This window comes from Mauremys reevesii, linkage group 4 (genome assembly GCF_016161935.1).
Source record: "Mauremys reevesii isolate NIE-2019 linkage group 4, ASM1616193v1, whole genome shotgun sequence".
NCBI lineage: Eukaryota > Metazoa > Chordata > Testudines > Geoemydidae > Mauremys > Mauremys reevesii.
Window position 1 is genome coordinate 138,942,809 of NC_052626.1, and position 20,383 is coordinate 138,963,191.

At 45.5% G+C, this 20,383-nt stretch overlaps 1 protein-coding gene and 1 long non-coding RNA gene across 15 annotated transcripts in view; one reads left to right on the forward strand and one right to left on the reverse strand.

The window, feature by feature from the left end:
* Positions 1–410: 410 nt before the first annotated feature.
* On the reverse strand, positions 411–2,719 carry LOC120404824. Its single transcript, XR_005598200.1, has 2 exons — positions 2,293–2,719; positions 411–2,200 (listed from the first exon to the last, which is right to left on the reverse strand). It is a non-coding gene; the product is annotated as an uncharacterized LOC120404824 (long non-coding RNA).
* Positions 2,720–14,228: 11,509 nt separating this feature from the next.
* Positions 14,229–20,383, forward strand: part of LRIG2 (leucine rich repeats and immunoglobulin like domains 2) — a 151,959-nt gene continuing 145,804 nt past the window's right edge. For 8 of the 14 annotated variants that reach the window (XM_039536405.1, XM_039536409.1, XM_039536406.1 and 5 more), the window contains exon 1: positions 14,378–14,429. The gene's annotated coding sequence lies outside the window, so the exon portion shown is untranslated. Of the gene's footprint in view, positions 14,430–14,714; positions 14,831–20,383 lie in introns of those variants that run through there. The other 6 variants (XM_039536412.1, XM_039536413.1, XM_039536415.1 and 3 more) reach the window with 3 other exon arrangements.

The following is a 20,383-nucleotide window of genomic DNA, read 5'->3' on the forward strand; positions in this document are numbered from 1 at the left end:
CCATCCACTCCCTGCACCAAGAGGGAGAGCAGAGACGGTGCCAAAATGGAAAATATCGAGGGGGAAATGACCCAGGCTTAGCCAAGACTCAGAAAAGGGTTGGTTTGAATTCCAGGCCCACATCTGAGTTGCTCTTATTTTATTGAACCAGGTAAGCGTCACTAGCATGAAACACCAAGGCCAAGAAGTGTAGGAGTGAGACTTTATGCTAGTCCATCCTGTGGCTATCAGAACAGTGCCGGCAGTGCCAAACCACAGGTGCTACTGTTGTCAGAATGCTACCGGTGTGGTGCTCTGCTTTCTCCAATGTTGATATCACTTGTCTGCGTGCGTGTGTTCCCTCTGTGTGCTACCACAGCTCCGCGCAGATAGCTGACCCGAAGAGAACCCCCAATAACCACAGAGTCTAGTAAGGTACAAAGGCACGTCGGCCAGGTTTATTGTCGAAGAAAAGCACAGTGTCCAGCTCCCTGGCAAACGTAGTCCAAGGTGCTGCTAAGATACAGCTAGCCAGTACAAATGTGCTCCCTGACAATGGACTCAGCTCAGTCAGTGGCGGGACTTTCCACTGCCCCCTCGGCTGGACAAAGACACCGCCCCAGGGATACATTCTTATACACAGGTACAAACAAGTTACACAACACACCTGCTGTATTGGGGTGCAACCCCTCTAGGTATTGAGGTGCCACCTCTCACCTTGTACATGTTGGTTCGATCAAAACAACTCTATCCATCATATTACCCTTTTGCCCCTGTCATTGGGATGGGTCGGCCTGTCCTTTATTATCTATGGAATGTTCCATTATAGTGTATTCTGGTGCTGTGTTTATACTTCGGTATGCTAGGTGAATATATGTTTATGCAACATCAGCCCTTTTCTTGCCAGCTTCTGTGAACTGAGCCGGCTTTCAGCTCACAGCCTTACTTTGCTTTTTAGCTAAGTCTTGTCCATTACTTTAGTTCAGGCCTCAGGCCTCATACTGGGCCTTTATCAGGACCTGCACTTACTACAGCTACCACATGACAGGGCAAATGATGGACCAAGTTACAAGCCAGTTCCAGCTCCTTTGCTGCCAGCTGCACGGTGCTGCACTGTTGTTATTTATGATCTCTGCATTTTATCTGCAGCCTGAGGCCAGGACTGCAGAAGACTGAGGCCCACACCAGAGATACCTCTTTCACCAGCTAACCCCAGCCTGCCCCAACTGAGGTTTTACCCTGAGAAAGGAGAAGAGTAAGACACTCTATGAAGTTAATTAGGAACATAACTATTGCTATGGATTTTATGCAGAAGAGGCCCAGATATTATGGTGATGGGCAGCACTATAAGAGACCACTGGGTCCAGTGGCCTGTCTTTCCAGCACTATCAACTCCAGGTTCCCTGTCATATTCCACACTTCTATTTCAGCTCCAGCCTCAGCTGAGAAAGGCGAGAAAGGTGCAAAAGGCGACCCAGCCTCCCACCTGGCCCTGCCTGTGAATTGCTCTCCTTGACTTGTGGGTGTAAAGATTCATTTGATATCGGAATTCTCCAGTAGCTTTCAGGGGCAAAGTGGAGAGGCCCTGCTCCCCGTGGCTGTAGCCGGGGCTGGATGTGGGAGTCACTGGGAGCAGGAGGCAGCTGCTGCCAGTGTCTGAGTGTTCTAGATGGAGGAAAATGTCAATGAAGTGCGGACTTGGGCACTGCAGCCAGTGAATTGCCAGGTTAGGTCAAGGTGCTTTCCTTTGGCCAAGGGAAGGGGAATCCCCCTCCCGGCAAAGAGAGCCCTGCTCTGCTGTGCTCAGAACTACACCCATTCTGAACAAGCCTCGCAAGCTTGTCTGGCTCTGAGCAGCATCAGCAGGGACAGCGTTAGAGAGCAAACCTGCTGTTCCCTGGGTAGAGCCCCATTCTCCAGAAGGGCAGGCTGAGGCCCAGAGAGGGGAGGGAGGAGCAGAGCCTATCAGGCCAGCACTGTGTGTGCTTCCCTGTCCTTTGGCAGTCACAGATAATGGACACAGTTTCTGTTGTTGCCTTCCACCCTGCAAACCCCACACTCTGTTTTGATGAACTTTGCTCCAGCTTTTACGTCAGTTAGGAAGGTGCAGCCTTTGGATCCTGTTCCAGATTCAGGCGACTTGAAACCACAGATCCTGTTGCCTCGGAGACTGTCGACAGAACTCTCCTTGGCTTCCTCGGGACCAGGATTAGGCCAGTAGCTAAAAAACAAAAAAAGCCCACCTTTGTTTGCAGTTAAGGTTAAATGCTCCTTTCCCTGAAACAACCAGTCCCATATGCCCCCATCCACAACCTGTCAGAAGTGAGGCCAGTGTCTGAAACACATCTCCAACGAATCCTAAGCTGCAGGGTCTGCCTCAGCACAGCTGAGACATGTGAAGGGCTTGCAGTCTTTGTATCCCTACACTGAGACCTTCAGACTGGGGCAAATGGGACAAGAGAGACGATTATCCAAAGAGCAAAGCCCTGGGCTGGGCATGTCTCCCTCGAACTAGGCTCCTTCCCATGCCAGATCCTCCAATGAATGATGATCCTGTGACGACACCACAGTTTGTTGCTATGGAAATGATTGTGATGTCACCAATCCAACAGTCTGACTTCACTGCAGGATCCAATCAACAGAGCAGATTTGGGGAAGAAGGGGTAGGGAAGGGCCATTTCTGAAGTCCAAAATCATCTTTGATAATGAGGAAGAAGGCACATGGCAACAACCTGTTAAGTGAAAAATACAACCCCATGTGTCACAGGGTGAACACCTCTCTGTAACACAGAACCGTGGGTCAGTGTATGGGAGTCTAAAAAGTACCATAAAATAAACTTTTTAAAAGATGCTTTGCTCTGATTTGGAGCTGAAAATGCAAATTTTAATGAAAGGTTTTTTCAATTTTTAAAGACTAATTTTCTGAAGTGCCACTGAATTTAAATATCACTTAAAGATTACAAAATAATGGCCATATTTTACTGTTAAATTTATCACTGTATTTGGCCTCAGCACTGGGATAAATATTAAATTGTTCCTAATTTATTTCTCATAAAATCTAATTTAGGCAGATCGTTAATGCTTGATTTCATAGTCTCTGAAGAGGGCCGTCCCTACCATTAAAAATAACTAGACCATTAATTCAGAGCCACCTGTTTGCTTAAGAGGGAAAAAATCTCCTCCTCCAGCTGTCACCATACCCTCTCAGAGCAGGCCTGGAGGGCAAGGGAGGGGTGTATGTCTGGCCTCCTCAGAGCGTCAGCTGTGTCTGTGCCCAGAGTGCAGAGGTTTGCATGTGGGATTGTGGGCACTGTGACGGTGCTGGCTGTAGCACCCTGGAAACTGAAGGTTCTGCCAAACGGAGAAGGCTGCAGGTTTAACCTGTTCCTAGAGGAGAATTCCTGACACTGCTGGGCTGATGGACCATTGGCTCAGTAACTGGGGGGGACGGGAGGCTCAGAGGGTGAGGTGGGTGGAGGAATGAACCTGTGCAGAAGACTCCTCCCACTGTTTATGAGTGCCAATTCCCAGCCTGTGTGCAAACAGAGGATTAAGGTACACATGGTAGAAAAGTAACAGACTGTGGCCTGGTCTACACTAGATAATTACAGGTTTCAGAGTAGCAGCCGTGTTAGTCTGTATCAGCAAAAATAACAGGAGTACTTGTGGCACCTTAGAGACTAACACATTTATTTGAGCATAAGCTTTCGTGGGCTACAGCCCACTTCAACGGCTGCATAGAATGGAACATATAGTGAGAAGATATTTATACATACAGAGAACATGAAAAGGTGTCGACTGTCCAAAATGGGCCATATTGATTATCACTTCTAAAGTTTTTCTCCCCTGCTGATAATGAATTAGCCTCTTACAGTTGGTATGGCTACTTCCACCTTTTCATGTTCTCTGTATGTATAAATATCTTCTTACTGTATGTTCCATTCTATGCATCCGATGACGTGGGCTGTAGCCCCCGAAAGCTTATGCTCAGATAAATTTGTTAGTTTCTAAGGTGCCACGAGTACTTCTGTTCTTTGTACTAGATAATTAGATCGCTTTAACTTCATCAGTCAGGGAAGTGATAATCCACCCCCTGAGTCGCACTGTTAAGCTGACCTAAGTCCCCATACAGAGAGCGCTAGCTCACCAGAAGAGTTCTTCCATAGACCTAGCTACTGCCCCCCTGAGGGAGGTGGATTACCCATGCAATGAAGCACTACAGCTGTGCACCTGCAGCCACCGCAGCGTTTTGAGTGTAGACAAGCCCCATGTGTGTCTGTGACTAGGACCATGAAAACAGGCAAGGCTGAAGCTGAAGCACTTTGTCCCCTGATGTCCAGGACCAATGTGGTTTACTGCTAAGCCTTTTTGCTGGGGGAGCTGCTCTGCTTTTAAATGCCTTTCTTCAGTATGTTGTTGCTGGCACCGGTGCCTTTTGGAAAAATGCTGGACCATATTCTTCCCTGGTACAACTCCATTAACTTGAGCTGATTGTGGTCAGTGAATGCCAAGCACTCGAGGGAGTGAACATCCTTCATTCCTGGAGTGGGGGCCCATACCTCTGCAAACCCTAAGCTGAGCTCCAAAGCTCCAGCAGACACTTGCATGTTGCAATGATCCTCTGGGAGAAGCAGCCCTGGCACTCCACTGGGAACACTGTGCCTTGGAGCAGTGTTTAGTCATTGCTGAGGGCTGGCCGGTGCTAGGCACAGAAAGGGATCCAGTGGCTAGGTCATTAGCCAGAGAACATGGTAGAGGCTAGAGGATTTGAGACTGTCAAGTTTAATTTAAGATACAGTGAATGACTGTCAGCAAACATTTGAGAGATTAGATCAATGCAGAAATTGTAAAGTGTATTGATGTCAGCACGTGGGTGACTTGTGTACAAAAAGCTGAGCTAAAATCAGGAAGAGTAGAGGAATGGACTTGGGACATGGCAGGAAAATGAGCGAGGCAGGTTGATTTCTGCATAACCTCTCGTTCATTTCAGGTAATTACTGCTAATAATATCCACATTCATCCCAGAGGATCCAAATCAACATACAAACTATGCACAGGAATCAATGGCTCACCAGTGAAATGCAGACCCTTCTGAGGTGGAAGTTGGCAGCTGATTAACAGCATACAGAGTACACAACCATTTGGCACAAGAAGTATAAAAGAATACCAAATATCCATTCTAAACTACAGTTCTTCTTATCGTTTTTGCTGATACAGGCTAACAAGGCTACCACTCTGAGTTCTGCCTCCTTCAATCTCACTAATATCAGCATCTGACCAGAACACAACAGTCCAATGGTTGCAGCAAATGCCATGGAAACTTTCATGCCCACAAGTGTCAGGGCCTCAGATTTGCATCCAGCTGAAAAAAGTGGGCTTCAAATTAGTCACAAGCTTCTGTACTGTAAAGAAACCTGCATGCATGTGTAGAGACACACACACCACTGCTGCATATGTTACTGAGTCCAGACATTTCAGGCACTGTGATGTTTTTATTCTGTGACCTTTAAACCAGATTTCATAGTTAAAAGTCCCAGGATCAGAAGCAGAGATAATACAAATTTCATATTTTGGTGCTGTTTTTAATTAAAAGAGTTACCTGGCTCCCCTGCCAGGCAGCTGCCACTTCCCAGACATGTAGGTTCTTTTCTCTGAACTTTGTTACCTTGGGTCAAAGGGCTGTTTGCAGGCTCTGTGGATGATGGAAAGTGCTTTCATCATAATGGGCATAGCAATAACCTGGGCCAGTATGAGGTAGCTGCTGTCTGCATGGCCTCACTCACCCCACTGACTTGTAGCATGCTACTGTCACCTAGTGGTGCTCTGAGGAATGGAGACCATATCAAGGGCAACAAACACTTCCAGAGGGCTGAGATTATAAATCCACATAAGCAAAGAAATTCAAAGCTCATATATTTCCTACAGGAGCCTATCTTAGCCTCCTTGGGCACAGCAAGGTGACTGCATGGCCGTTGTTAACTTGAACATGTCTACGACCAGTGTTCTTACACACAATGTATCACTAGCTCCTAGTAGCAGCTTCCCCAGGTGTGACTGGCTTCATGCATTAGCTGTCGATTTGAGACTATATCCAACAACACTCCAGGGCAGTGCTGTGGGGAATCCATGGAGAGTCACAGGGTTTAAGGGCAGGAGAGACCAGCAGATCCTCTAGTCTGACCTTCTGTACATTATCAGCCACCACCACCCACTAAACCCAGCAAGCATCTCATGTGACGAGAGCCTCAGTAAACCAGCAGCCCTCACAAGAGCTGGCTGAATAAAAAGCATCAAGACACCCAAAAGGGACCAAATTTCAAGCAAGTGCCGAGAACCCACCACTGAAAAACCCCGTAAGATGCCCTGTTCTGGTAGCTGCTCCTGGAAATCTCAACCTAAATAACTAATTTGATGAGTGTCCTTGATAAAACATTCCACAAGTCCTTCTTTCCATCACCTGCCCAGCTCTTCTAACCCAGCTCGTTTATCAGTTAGGGGGGAGATTTCAGTGACCCTCAGGAATCTGCCCCTTCTCAAGCATGAATGTGGGAGATGCGTACTTCCTGAGGGGACGGCTGGTCACTCAGGGCTCATTCTCTGGCAGATGAGTGTAGCTAGAACGCACAATCCTCATCCAAAGCACACACCCGAATAGATTGGCTTTTCCATGCTCTGCCCCTCATTCCTATCCACTGAAGGTGGGCTGTTAGATATTCTTTAGAAGTTCAGCACTGGAACAGGTCTGGAGCAAGGGACTTGGGAAACATGTCCCCAGCCAGCCATGCTGCTGGAGCTGCGGCTGAGGCTGGGTTTCCCCCCATCTTGTGTCTTACCCACCAACGTGCCTGCCATAAAAAGCAAAGCCAGAGTCGCAAAATTCCCATGGAGGTTTGCAGTCTCCTCTCCCAGAGGTTTCATGCTGCTGCGACTGCACTGATGTCAATGGAGCCACTCCTGATTTACACCACTGCAAGTGAGAGGAGAATCAGGCTTGTTCTGTTTGAAAAACTCCTCTGTACAGGCAGGGCCTCTGATGGCAACTGGCTTAGCGGAGAGTAAAGCTGCTGGTGTAACAGAGCAGTCCCATTTCTGATCCTGCAGGTGAGGACCAGCTGGACATGTGGGATGGGTTACCATTAAGATGTAAATTCCTGCTGCTATGGCAATGCTCTTGTAAATGCAAATCCGGGAGGGAAGGTTGTTAAAGAGACCTGCACTCCTTGTGCTTTGGTTCCAGACTCTCCTCCCTTCCCCACTTTGCTCTTTCTGTGACAAATCTCGAATGATTAACCAAGTAGTTTCAACAGCTCCTTAGTTGGTACAGATAAGACTAAGACTTTGCCCCTCCCTGAGCAGCTCCTGCCTTTGCAATATGATCTGCAGGTTTGCACAGATGCTAGGATACCTGCCAGGAGCAATGAACTCAGCCGTCCTCTGCAGTGACTTTTCTCTGAATGTTCAGGCTTGCTTCCATACAGATCATGTTCATCCGACCCACAACCTACACACTGGGAATAGCCAGTGTTTTGTTTCATGTTGCTTTGAGAAGCAGAAATCTGAATGGCGCCTGTGGCTGGAGGAAGAGTCAGAGTTTATCGAGTGTAAACCCTAGCCCAGACTGGCACAGTCCAAATGAGCTCCAGTAGAAGGTGCTGGCCAGGGGATTATGACAAAACATCACTGGCCAGTGACTGAAGAGGTGTGTGCATTGGCTGGTGGGAACCCCAGGCCCGAACTCTAGTGTGGCTCTTGCATCCCAGGCAAGCTTAGTGTGCTGTGGAGACAGAGTGCCCGGAGCTGGGGAGGAGATCCTCGCTGTACAGGCTGGAGGAGCAGGACGTGCTGTGGGAGAACCATGTTCAGCCTGGAGAGGTGCTGATGGGCTCTGCACCTCGACATGCCATGCTCAGCTACCGAGGGAAGTGAGGGCAGGGCCGTGAAAATCGAAGAGCCAGAAAACCCCCCAAAATGAAATATCTTGGCATTTCCATCTGAGGCGGGTGAGAGTCAACAGCACAGTGTAACAGGAACTGCATCCTATGAGTCTGGACATTGCACAGCCCTTTGTCAGGGGCTCCCAGAGCAGGTGCTGTTTGTCCATTGTGCACCCTGTGGGCTGCAAGAACGGGGCAAAACCCAGCTGAGCAAAGGGCCACTGTGGGTGTTCTGTCAGCAGCAGGATCCGGACTAGCAGAGGCATTAGGACAGGGCTTGTTTTTCTTGTATTCCTATCCTAATCTCTGGACACAGCATTTGGAAGGAGGAAGGGAGCTTCCACCAGCACTATCCCACCACCTTTCTGCTGAACGTGGGCTGTGGTTGATAATACCCGATATCCGTCTGGGGGACGTGTTCCTTCGAACAGTGAGTGACAAGGCTGCTGCCTGTCCAAAGTTCTGTGCGCAGAGCCTGGAGGCTCTGTAAACGCAGTTCTTCTCCTCGGCAGTTCCGGGGACACTGACAACACAGGCCTACGTGTTTACAACAGCCACCTGCCCATTGCACCAGAAGGGAACGAGCAAAATCAGCTCCCTTCCAGCTACAGGCCCTGTTCATGTTCAGAGATTGCTGTGAATGTGCCAGTCGCTGAGAGCAAACCACAGGTGGTATGGTTTTCAGAGATGCTGAGCACTGATGCATTGACTTCAACTGGAACTGTGGTCTACTCAGCACCCTGAGAATCAGGCCCCGACTGGAGAACACACCTGAGCTCACAAGCTGGTAGTTTCCAAATGACCACCAGGTGGCGGTGCAGGCATGGGCATAGAACACACACATCCCATTGCTAGCCCTTGTAGGAATGATGGTGCCGCTATTTCTACTTATATCTTTAATGCTTTTTATTGCCTGCCAGGATGGGCTCCTCCTTAGCTAGGGCATAGGACACAGGGTGCCCCTAACAATGTGAGAGGCACCCTCTGCCTGCAGCACATTCATAGCAATCCCTGAACATGAGCTTTCTGCATCCTCATGGACTGTTGCTGCCTCCAAAGCCTGAGCAATTGCAACAGCCAAAGCAGGGCCAGCCAAGGTCATTAGAAAGGCAGGATGCTCCTGTGGGTAAGGCCCTGAACTAGGACTTGTGTGTGTAGGTTCAATTGCTGCTCTGCCACACACTCCCAGGCATGGGCCAGGCAGAAGTTCCCAGCACCCGCAATTAGGGCCCAGCCAGGTTTTCAGAAGAGCTCCTTTCTAAGACTGAGCATGCCAGGGTCCACTCCAGCCTCTTAGTTCCAAGGAGTAGGTGAGATTCTATGGAGCAAATACATATCACCCTAACTGTAAGGAATCATGACTCTTTTAAAGTAAACAGGATGTACGGTACTTCATGGACAAAGCTCCAATGACGGCTCCCATTCATCTCCTCCAAGGTGGCTGGAAAGTGCCAGGGTTGTAGTGCAAAGCTAATTAAGCAGACTGATGGCAGACAGCAGCATACATGCCCCCGGCTCCCTCGGGGAGAGTGTTGTCATTACTGCGACCCATTATTGATGTTTTTCTCATAACTATTCCCATATGAAATGGAGGAAGAAACCAATGAAATTAAAGGGAAAACCAACAATGAAAAATGAATGGCATGAATGCAGACAGAGGACTGCCTGGTAGCTAGAAAGTAGCCTTAGAGTGGATTGCAGTTCAGGAGAATTGCTCATGGTGAATTGGCTAATCACTGTGTCAGATGTGGACATGGATCCAAGAGAAGAGAACCCAGGGAACAATGATCACCCAGTACTGGCCCTAGGGGCAGAGTTCCGTATTCTAGTCCTAGAAGAGATCGGAAGCTGGAATTCATTCTCTGCGTTGAGAAATTTCTCCCAAGAATAGTATTTTTCTTAAGAAAAACAGAAGTTCTTCCAAAAAGTCCCTGGCTTTATTAAATAGCTCTTTGCAGATTGCAGCCACTTCCTGATTTGACAAACTCAGGTCTTGACCCTCCTTCCGTTGATGTCAACGGCCTCATTCTCCTTGGCATTGGGCCTTTGAGGACTCATTTACACCCGTTCAAAGTTGTCAAACACAGCTATTTTGATGGGGTAGCGTTTTACACACACTTTATACAGATGTGAATGACCACACAAAATACAAGGTAGTGGAGAATCAGATCTGTGGAGTCTAATTTTTCAAAAGAGTCCAGGGCTAGATTTTCAAATGCTCAGCGCCCACAGCTGGGGCCAGTTTTCCATATGCACTCTGTACCAGTGTACTGAGCCCCTTTGAAAACCTGCTCCTAGACTGTAAATAACTAGATTAAAAATCATTCAAATTAGGGGCGGATGACAGATTTTGGAAAAGAAACATCTTAATTTGCGTGGGTTTGTTATCAAGCAGATTCGTTCTTGTTTTAACATAAACAATTTAAATGTAGTCAGCTTGCACTCCAATTAAGATGTGATGGGGGAAAAACAATAACACAACACATTCATCTAGCATATGTGGGCAGGAATGAGTCCATTTAGGAAATAATATCGTAATGGAACTGTTATTTGGTCTGATTTTTCTTCACACTAGAACGTGCCACAAACACTTATTTCTCAGGCTGCCTGATAAAGTGTGTAACTGCTAACAACAGTGACTCTGTGTGTGTGCAATGAGCAAAATAGACCATACTGCCGCTTTGTATGAAAACAGAGCTGACAGCAGCTACTGCTCAGAGCCAGGGGAGAACTCAGCAAGTGTTATAAAAGGTGCCAGATTAAAGAGCATCCCTTATAGGGGATGGGAGAGTTTGTAGAACGGATAATGGAATACAGCACCTCAAATCCAGCCCAAGTCTGTAGTGACCAAGCAACAGCACCATAGGCCGCTCAGTACTGTTCCCAGTGGCCAAGTAACCAGAAATGTCACCACCTAATTTGGTGCTGATTTGTTGGTAAACCCTCTCCTGAAAGGCCTGTGAATGACTGAGGCACAAAGATGGAATGAGTATCTATCTGGAGGGCAGGGCAGGGAGAGGCAGTGGTAAAGGAAGGTGAATGTGGAAGTCTCACACTGCCACTGTCCATCTATAGCTGTTCTTTGGATAAACAGAGGATTCAGTCTCATGGGCTACCAATTTCACCAGCACTAAGTTCACCCTGGGACTGATCTTGCGCCGTACTCAAGGAGAGAAAGGTCAGATCAGGGAACATACTAATAATGATTTCTAATTGCACTGCTCTATGCAAGATGTAGCTTTCCAATTGTGCCACTAGATGGCACTCCTGTCTTTATCGCCAATACCATCAGGCTAATAAGGCCACAGCAGGATAGACATATCCCAGGGGTGGTGATAACATAATTCATTCCATTCCTAGGAGTCAGCTCAGGACACAGATAGATTAAGACAGACCTCATGATGTACCCTTAACCTAGAGAGAGGTGAAAGTGAGGGCCTCTGCTACAGGAGGATGGTGTTTCTCTCCAAGTACCTGACAGACATATTCCCCTGAGAGATTAACAGCCCCTTCTCTGCACTTAGATGAATTGTTTGCATTGTATCTCAATTATACACAAACACAACTGCCCTAATTATTTAATTCTAAACTTGTTTCCTAGAATAACAGGAGGAAAGCACCACCCTTGTAGGCAAGCAGCAGACTTCCCTATCCCCTTAATTATAACCCATTGCTATATAAACAAATACTTATTTTCCTTCTTGGGACTAAGAACTGTACAGGCACCTCAACATATAACAGCTGCAGACCTATAAGGCCCAACAACATGTCAAACTACAGGAAACTGTATTGAGATCCAACCACCAGATTCAGTGTGGGTTACCCCTTGCAGCTCTAGTTTCTCCCTGCAGGATTGGGCTGCAGCCAACTGGTAGGGTTGCCAACCCTTCAGGATTGTCCTAGAGTCTCCAGGAATTAAAAGATTAATCTTTAATGAAAGATTGTCATGTGATGAAACCTCCAGGAATACACCCACCCAAAACTGGCCACCAGTTGAGGCCTAATCAGCGTAGAATAGAGCGGAGGAATGACTTCTCCTGTCTTGCTTAAAACACTCCTATAAATACATCCCAGAATGATGTTTGCTTTTTTGCAAGTGTTACACTGTTGACTCGTATTTAGCTTGTGATCCACTATGACCCCCACATCCCTTTTTGCAGTACTCCTTCCTAGGCAGCCATTTCCCATTTTGTATGTGTGCAACTGACTGTTCCTTCCTAAGGGAAGTACTTTGCATTTGTCCTTATTGAATTTCATCTATTTACTTCAGACCAATTCTCCAGTTTGTCCAGATCATTTTGAATTTTAGTCCTATCCTCTAAAGAACTTGCAACCCCTCCCAGCTTGGTATCATCCACAAACTTTATAAGTGTACTCTCTATGCCATTATCTAAATGATTGATGAAGATATTGAACAGAATGGCACCCAGAACCAATCCCTGCAGGACCCCACTCGTTATGCCCTTCTAGCATGACTGTGAACCACTGATAACTACTCTCTGGGAACGATTTTCCAACCAGTTATGCACCTACCTTATAGTAGCTCCATCTAGGTTGTCAAGTATCAGGGGGTAGCCGTGTTAGTCTATAGCCACAAAAACAAAAAGGAGTCCGGTGGCACCTTAAAGACTAACAGATTTATTCGGGCAAAAGCTATTGTCGGTAAAACACTCAGATGCATCTGAAGAAGTGGGTTTTTTACCCACGAAAGCTTATGCCCAAATAAATCTGTTAGTCTTTAAGGTGCCACCGGACTCCCTTTTGTTCATCTAGGTTGTATTTCCCTAGTTTGTTTATGAGTAGGTCATGCAAGACAGTGTCCAAAGCTTACTAAAGTCAAGATATACCACGTCTACCGCTTCCCCCTCATCCACAAGGCTTGTTATCCTGTCAAAGAAAGCTATCCAGTTGGTTTGACACGTTTTGTTCTTGACAAATCCATGCTGACTGTTACTTATCACCTTATTATCTTCTAGAATGTTTGCAAACTGTTTGCTTAATTAGTTGCTCCATTAACTTTCCGGGAACTGAAGTTAAGCTGACTGGTCTGTAATTTCCTGGGTTGTTCTTATTTCCCTTTTTTGTAGAGTGGCACTATATTATATTATAGATTGGCACTGTGCCCCCTACAATTTCTGATTACACCCTTTTGCGCAGCCAGCGGAAGAACATACACAGAGCCGTCTATGCATGAGTGATGTGATGCCATGGTGCTATTGTATGAAGTGGTGATGAGTGATCACTCTGCTTAAAATGCTTGCAAGAGATCTGCATTATTCTGAGTCTGGCTCCAATTGGCTGTGCATAAAAGCAAGAGTTTCACAGTCCTCCCCGCAGACTCCCTGTCTGGGAACCTCAGTCTTTAAAGGCACAGCCCCAATACTACTTCAGAGACAGGAAATGCAACCATCTGTAAAACAGTGTAGTGGACTATCCATAAAGTAAACAAATTGAAAAAAGGTAGGGAAAAATAGAGAAGTCTCTCCGACCTTTCTTCATTATAGAAATCCTAGGGGTTATTAGTAATGACAGATGGAAGTTGACTATATCCCACTGATTGAATTGTATTGCAACTGCATGTTCAGCTCAGTGTTTCTACAGGGGAGATTATTGCTATACAAATGAAATATAATTTTAAAGGTAGCAACCCCCTTTGCCTGGAGGGGTTTTAAGAAGAACGTTGTTCAATGGCTGAGTCTTGTGTTTTCTTTCCCCTGCCCCCTGCTTTGGAAGTTGCATTCAATTTTAATTTTTTATTGGGTTGCTATGTCTTGCTAAAGACACATTTCAGATGATCTTCTGGCTGGTGCGCGGTGCAGGATTATGAGCTCTGGAGACAGCAGTCTCGCTTTATCCCCAGAACAGGTACAGCAAGAGCAGTAGCATGGCCACATCTTCCCCAGCACACCAGGCTTTGGCTCACCCACCTCCCCTACAGTAAAGGGTTTGGGTCAATGTCCTTCCACGTTGGAGCCAAGAACCCGCCCAGGGACTGAAGCCCCACCCCCTCCCCAGGCTGGCTCCTCCCACTTGAGCTGTCACGCTCTAGCCCCGCCCCCTTAGAGCACTCAAGTGGTCGCCTCACCTCCTCGGCTATTGGCTCCTCCCCCTTCAGGTGCCAGTTTGTAGCCCCGCCCCTTGTTGTCTGTCACTGCCTACCTGGCTGGTCTAGAAACCCCGCCCTTCTCCTCGTTGGCCACGCCCTCCCGTGCGCGCTGAGGTCAGACGCCGCGCGCTGTGGGCGGGGCTAGCGGCTGTCCCGGCCTGTGTGCGCCCCGTAGCCGCCTGGGGCAGGGCCGCGGCCGGGAGGATGCGGGCAGCGGGGTCGCGGCGGGGGGCGCTGCCCCTGCTGCTCTTGCTGTGGGTGTGCGCGGCCGGGGAGCCGCCCGGCGAGGCCTGCGCTGCGCCCTGCTCCTGCCGCCGCGGCCTGCTGGACTGCAGCCGCCACCGCCTGCCGGGGGGGCCCGGGCCGGGCCGCCGGAGGATCCCGCCGCTGCCCGCCGGCACCACGGGCCTGTGAGTACGGGCCGGGGCGGGGGGGGGGTCCGTTGCTAGGGCTCCGTTGCTAGGGCGCCTGGCCCTGCCCCGCCTCCCTGCGCGCCAGGCCGCCCCGGCTGGCGGGGTTCGCCGCCCCCACTGCGCCGCCCAGCCCCGTCTCGGCGGGGCCCCCTTGTCCACAACCCCCGACCCGCGGGGCATCAGCCTCTCCGGCCCCAGCTGCAGCCTTCCCCGGTGCGCGGGGTGCCGGTGTCTGGCTAGCAACCCCCGTTGGTACTAAGTGCTGCAATTATGGGGCTGCTGAGCCTCCTGCTAATACCCAGTTATTTCTGCTGCCACCGACTGAGTAACGCAATGGCTAATTAAGTGAATTCAGACAAATCCCTTGTATCCTAAGGATATTGGCAGAGTCAGTCCAGGTGAGTGTGCCTCCGCTGCTCTCTTCAGAGAAATCAAAGGGAAGAACGCAAATAACCCCCCAATCACTGAATTATGTGGCAAATTCTGCAACCTTAGGCTGCTGGAAGGTCTTGACTGTGTAATGTGAGTGAGACTGTACAGAAAGGTCTGAATTCTAATAACCTATATATTTAATACAGGAGTGCATATCCATCTCATAGTCTGGATTGAACCATGTTAACATTTTCTGATGAAGTGTCCAGGGCTTGCTAAATGCTCAGCAGGAGGCATATTTCCTGCTACATATTAAGTTGAATAAATCAGCTGCACAGCTGTTAAAGCAGGTAGCTGTTTCTTTCCTTTGATTGAAATGAAATGAACTTTAAGAAGCAGAATTTGTTTTGGAAAAGCATCATTGTTACATGTGGCTTCATTTTCTGAAACCTGTCGTTTTTAGATGTGGCCTGCTTCTTGATCTTTGTTTAGCCAGGAAATTAACTTTAAGTGATAGTTAATCTTCCAAAATATATAATAAAACTGCAGTTTTCTTTTGTAGAATATATACTACAGATTATTTTAGCAATAGAAAGAGGTGTCTTGAGGTAATGCTTTTGTAGAAACTGAACCATAATGTATATAATCTGATATCTGGGGGAAAGCGAGATCGTTGTATTGTTGTGGTTGAGAAAGTGACTCGAATAATTAGTATTTTATTGCTATAAAGTGCAAATTTGCTTTCCTTGACTGCCAAGAAAGGTGTGTTGTGTGAAGTTTCTGGTTTTAGTCTGATGGAGAAAAGACTGGAGGTTAAGAACCTAAATACTTTTGTGGATCTGGGCCAAAGTTTGAGGGGAAATAAATGCCCTTACCTGTAAAAGAATGCGTAGGCCCTATCATGGACCAAAGCGTTGTCTCAGTTTCCCTATGTAGATTAGGCCCAATTGTCTTATATTGGATTGATAAAAGGAGAATTTAAATGCTTCAGACTGTTTAATAACATCTTTCTTTTACAGTCCATGGTATGAGATAATGACTTGTTCTGAGCATCAGATTTGAAACTCAATTCTAATCCCAGTTAATTCTCCCCTTCATCTTCTGGAAAGAGAAAAACTGAGATTCATGCAGTTAACTTTTCAATATCCCCTTGAAACCTGGGGTCCAGTGTAGTCCACATGAATATATTAGAAAGCTACTAGTCCTTTCTAAAAAATTGGATTTGACTTGTTCTTTGCCACTTTTTTTCTTCTCCCTGCACTACCTGACAGGACTGTGCTAGTTTGTGGTTGCAATTCAATGGTGCTGCATGCACATGTTTTGTGAAGCTCTCTGGGATCCTGTGAGTTGTAGATTTAAAGGTGTTATAGAAATGCAATTGACTACTTTATTAGAACAACCTCTTTGGACATCTACAGATTTTAACTGTAATTAAAGCTAATATTGGGTACAGTGAAAATGTAACTACTTAATTTTTTTATTTGGCTAATCAAGGCATTTGCCAGTATCTGTGATAGTTTTGGGTAAGCCAAAAAGTGTTGAATTCCTCTGGTATAGCTTGTAAGAGTTTATAGATTTTCTATAAAGCTAGACAGATTATCTGACTATATGAAATTTGCATGGATTTCACACTTCAGGTGGCAACATAAGCAATCATGGGTGCGGTATTGCAATCATTTTGATTGTTCCACTCTATATTCTACCTGTACTTCAACTTCTTTCCTATCCCCTTTACTAGATATAGAGATTCCCCCTTTAATAAATTCTTCCCCAGCAGATGTCTCTGCCTGAACCATATGCTCCGTCACACCAGTCAGCTTTCCCCAACCCCCTAGTTTAAAAAATATCCTACAGTTTTTTAAATTTTACATACCAGAAGTCTGGATCTGTTGTTTTGTTTGTTTGTTTTTTAGGTGGAGCCCATCTTTCCTGAATAGGCTTATCCTTTTCCCAAAAGTTCCTAATAAATCTAAAACTCTCCACCCCACACAATCATCTCCTCCAGCCATTTAGACCCTGCAATTCTGCCTGTCTTTCTGGTCCTGTGTGTGGCGCTGTAAGCATTTCAGAGGATGCTACCATGGGAGGTCTTGAACTTCAATCTCTTATCTAGGAGCCTACAGTTGGCTTCCAGGACTTCTCTCCTACCCCTCCCTATGTCATTGGTACCCACACATACCGCAGTCACTGGTTCCTCTCCAGCACTGCACATACATCCGTCTAGATGTCTCATGAGATTCACAACCTTCACACCTGGCAGGCAATTTACCATGAGTTCTCCTGGTCATCATAAACCAATTATCTATACTTCTATTAACCAAATCCCCTATTATTATTACCTCGATCTTCCTAATAACTAGGGTTCCCTCCCCAGGAGGGGTATCCTTAGTGTGAGCGGGTACCAGCACATTGTGTTTAAGGAGGGTCCCAACTATGGGATGGTTTCCCTCCACTCAAGATTGATGTTCTCCTTCCACATGACTTTCATCCTCCTTAACAGCACAGAGGCTGTCAGACTGGGGGTGGGTGGGACTGCTCAGTTATGTCCTTGAAAGTCTCATCCTTAGACACCATTGTCTTAAATATAAATACTAATCATCGTTGCATAACATGTACTGCTGTATGGAAAAGAAGGGATAAAGTCCCAGATCCACAAAGGTATTTAGACTCCTAACTTTGATTGCAATCAGTGGATGTTAGGAACCTAAATACTTTTGTGGATCTGGGCCTGAGTTTGAGGGAAATCCAGTGCCCTCCTGTATAAAAGAATGGGCAGGCCTTATCTTGGACCAAAACATTGTCAATTTCCTTATGTAGATTAGGCCCAGTTGACTTGCATTGGATTGAAAGGAGAATTTAAATGCTCAAAACTGTTTAATAACGTCCATTTGGAAGATAAATGCAAAACCTATATTCAATTATCTATAACAAGTTCTGGAATCCCATAGTTTACGTACATAGTCATAAACAAGAATTGCCTGTGAAAAGCTGTAGGTTTGGCAGGAATCAGGGATCTGAACTGTGAAAAGTAGGGCATGTCTCAGTTAACACGCTCTGTCTTCTGCTCACTACCCTGTAGGTAGGTAATGCAACACAAAAGGTATGTTCCCTCCTTGCAGTAAAAAATAAGAATTGATAAAGGGAAGCTACAAATTTGAGTTCAGCACACAAATACAGCCTACTAACCAGGCTATTATAAGATTTAACAAACCTTGAAAACCAGTGTTTTTTGGGAATGTCTTAACTGAGACTTTGTCCAAGGAAAATATTCTGTTCCTGAAGAATAACTGTAGTTTATCAGGTAGCTAATCACAAAAACAAAACAAAAAACATCTGTTTTATTTAATGAGGGCAGGTTTTCTAGCTTACAAAAGTACTTATGTAGTTCTCCAAGCAGATAAAGGGGTGTGTTTAAAACCTTAATACCGAATGCAATGGGAAGAAGTGTTGTTGGCTCCTTAGCAAGATTGTGCAATCTGACAAATGCTGTAAACAGTAATTAAGTATATGCTCTCTGTTATGGCTTTCAGGAGTTTAGCGCAAAAAGCATCTGGGGTCGGGAACACAGCTACTTCCACAACTACTGTAAATGTTCTGGATCCAAGCAAAAAGCTATAATGCACAAAAGCCATTTATATTCAGTCATTTACCTGCATTTTTTATGTAAATTAAGAATTAAATCTCTTAACATGAAAGAAATGTTGATACCCATGCATATTGACATCAGTTCTGCCTAGGGTGACCAGATGTCCTGATTTTATAGGGACAGCCCCGATTTTGGGGGCTTTTTCTTATATAGGCACCTATTACCCCCTACCCTCTGTCCCAGTTTTTTACACTTGCTATCTGGTCACCCTAGTTCTGCCCCTTATTGCTTTAAAGGACCAGAAATTCTTATCTTATTCTTTGCATAAATTTTCCCCAAACTATTGGCAGATAAAGGTTCTAGCAGGCTTTCCCCCCCCCCCTCCTCCTGGATAAATGAGTTCTAAAAACGTGGGCTTGTGATGAAGTGTTCAGAAAGCCATCATTCCCTACTGATGTTGTATCATTCCAAATGTTTCTCTTGGGAGGTAAGGGGGGAGGAGGGGACATGGTTACCTATGATGCAATATCCCTAGTATTGATTAGATTCCACAGATTGTGTGGAAGACAAGCACTAAAGCTAAAGATCTTTAAATCAGCATAACTCTTACCAAAGAGTTTTAAAAGCTACTGGAGGAGCTGTAGGGACCATTTAGAACTCTCAGAACACTAGGGACGTTCAAGAGGACTGGAAGAAAAGTAACATTGTGCCAGTATTTTAAAAAGGATAAACACTGTCAGCTACCTAGGCCTGATAGCCTATCTTTGGGGGGAATAATGAAATGACAGATTCAGGACTCCATTAATCAATAATTAAGAGGATAATATAATGTCAGTCAATGTGGATTTATGGGAAATACTTTGACAAGATCTATCACGTTTTGAGATTGCAGGCTTGATAAAGGGAATAGTATTGGTTTAATATACTTGGACTTCTGTAAGGCATTTAACTTGGTACCTTGTGGCACTTCAATTAATAAACTAGAATGAGACAAAATCAACACACATTAAATGAATTAAAAACTGGATAATGCATTGATATCATAATGTAACTGTAAACGAGGAATCCTCATCAGGATAGTATGTTTCTAGTAGGGCCCTATACTATTTAATCAATGAGCTGGGAGAAAACAAAATCATTTCTGAAAGTTTGCAGATGACTCAAAGATTGGGGGAGTGATAAATAATAGACAGGTCACTGATTCAGATCAAAATAGATTGCTCAGTAAACTGGGCAAAGGGTTTTGTTTTGTTTGTATTTTTTAAAAGGTATTTTCAGTTGGAGCTGAGTAACATATTTTTCAGCCAAAACGTTTTGGGAGAAAAATGCAGGCTTGGCAACACCAAAACATTTAGTATATTTACCAGTTTCAATGACTTGTTTTTCAGGAAAAAAATAAATATTATTTTGGATATATTTGTACACTTTTTTCAAAACACAATATTTTGATTTTTTTGTACTTGAAATGAATTTCACTTCAAAATTTTCTTTAATTGTATTAAAAATCAAGATATAAAAATAGTCAAAAACAAAACATTTATGTTTTAAAAATGAAACACTTTGTATGACCTGAAATACATTTTTGACTCTTCAGTTAACTGAAATTTTTTTAAAAATTGTTTTTTTCAGTTCAGCTTGAAACAGTTTGTTTTAGAATGTTCAGAATTGCCAGCAAGTTGAAAAATTGGTTCTTCTCACAGCTCTGGTTTCAGTATGGCCAAATGCAAGGTCATATATAGGAACAGAGAATGTAGGCCATATGTACGGGGAGGGCAGATCTATCCTGGGACAGAGCCTGAAAAAGATGGAAGGGGGAGTCATGATGGATAAGCAGCTGAAGATGAGCTTCCAGTGTGACTCTGACTAAAAGGACTAATATAATTCTTGGATGTATAAATAGGGGACTATCAAATAGAAGCAGGGTGATCTTATTACCTCTCTATGGCACTGGTGAAACACTGCCTGAATACTATGTCCAGTTCTGGTGTCCACA